At 30.1% G+C, this 1,908-nt stretch overlaps 1 protein-coding gene across 1 annotated transcript in view; it reads right to left on the reverse strand.

Moving 5' to 3' along the window:
* Positions 1-1,908, reverse strand: part of LOC107654649 (short transient receptor potential channel 7-like) — an 82,364-nt gene that overhangs the window by 26,389 nt on the left and 54,067 nt on the right. The gene's annotated exons all lie outside the window — the stretch shown is intronic.

Genomic DNA, 1,908 nt, shown 5'->3' on the forward strand with positions numbered 1-1,908 from the left:
ACACACACACACACAGACAGACAGACACACACACACACACACACACACACACACACACACAGACAGACAGACAGAAAGAGAGAGAATAGGTTCAAATCCGGATTAAGGAAATATGGAGAAAAATCCTTCTGATCACACTGCAAAAAACTGCTGTTGTTCCTCAGTATTTCAGTCTTGTTTTCCAGAGCAAATGTCCAAGATTCTTAAACCAAGATACAGTTACTTGAGAAGCAAAATGACCTAAGAAGATAAAAAGAGTTGTTTTATGAGAAAGTGATCGAAATGTGTTTATGATTAAAATGAGAACAAATATCTGCTGGTGGGCTCAGAAAAATCTATTTAACCCTTGTGCGTCAATTTAAAAAAGTTACACATAGGACAAAAATGTCCATGTCAAAAAAAACTGTCATAAAAATTTGAAGCTTGGGAGTAGACTTAAGTTTGGTCGTTTTAAAGAAGACCCTTGACAGATTATTGTTGAAGTTAAAAAAGTTGAAACCAAAAATGTTATAGAGGTGTAAGTTTATGAAAATTATTTATATTTTATAAAACATTTGGAACTCAAAAGCTGATAGAAAATCAAAGCCATAAATCTAAACAAGCTGTGTTCCAAATTTGAGGTTGTTATCTCAAAAAATTAGCTTTTAGTAAGATTTTGTTTGGGTGCAGTACCAAACTTTCCCCATTAGATTCCAGCAAAGCTCCGCTGGCATACACAGCGGTGAGATTTGTGATTCACAGTACAGTATCATTTCTCTCTCTCAAACATTACAGGTGCGCACACACAAACACACAAAAATTTTATTTAGGACACACACTCTTGACATCCATACCAACACACCCACACAATTACAGCTGCATAATTTATCCAATTGACTCTATAATAGACTATAATATGCATAAGCAGAAAACAGGAATAAGCGAGTATTTGCTTTATATGCCAAACTTGAAAAAAATGGCATCATCTAGTAAAATATAGTAAAAAAATTAATTTTGAAGCCTTGCCAACAGAATGAAAGCCTATTAACAAATATTGCATCATTTTATAGTAAAAAATAGCCCTGGGATTACAAATTGCAATTTTAATGGGCTTCAATGAGGACATTTTTGTCCTTAAGGTCCTGAGAGGAACTATTTTTTGTACCTAGTGTAAAATCGATTTATTAAAGGAAATGAGGGTGAAATATTAAAATTCCAATGAAAATACACACCTGTGCCAAAATTTATGCAGTTGGCAATAACACAGGCAAAATTATCAAAAAAAATTAAAATGTCCAAATCAAAAATGTCCATAAGGTCGCACAAGGGTTAATTCAAAAAGAAAACAAGTCTATTTTTTTTCACCCAACTGTCTTAGACGCAGATAAACAAAAAGATCCACCATATAATATTATTTAAATTCATAATAACAAATATTATTAAAAATAATATTAAAAATCTGTTTATTTAGTAAACAAACAAACAAACTATAATGAATAAACTGGGATGTTAGATGTTTATCATTTGGCCCTTGTCTTAGACGCAGATAAATAAAAAGATATAAAAATCCATCAGATAACATTATTTCAAAATATTAAATATATTTAAAATAATATTAAAAATCTGTCTATAAAACAAACAGACAAACAAACAAACTGGGACTTTAAATGTCTATCATTTGACCCTTGCCTTAGACGCAGATAAATAAAAATATATAAAAATCCACCATATAATATTATTTAATAATATTAAATATTATTCAAAATATTATTAAACAAACTGCATCTGAAGTCCCAATTTATTCTATGTAATAAGTTGGGAGTTGAAATGTCTTTTAGTACACACTTTATCATTTAACCCTTGTCTTAGGGGCAGATTGTAAAAATCCACCATATATATATATATATATATATAATATATATATATATA

The sequence above is a fragment of the Sinocyclocheilus anshuiensis genome, unplaced genomic scaffold (genome assembly GCF_001515605.1).
Source record: "Sinocyclocheilus anshuiensis isolate Anshui unplaced genomic scaffold, SAMN03320099.WGS_v1.1 scaffold675, whole genome shotgun sequence".
Lineage (NCBI taxonomy): Eukaryota > Metazoa > Chordata > Actinopteri > Cypriniformes > Cyprinidae > Sinocyclocheilus > Sinocyclocheilus anshuiensis.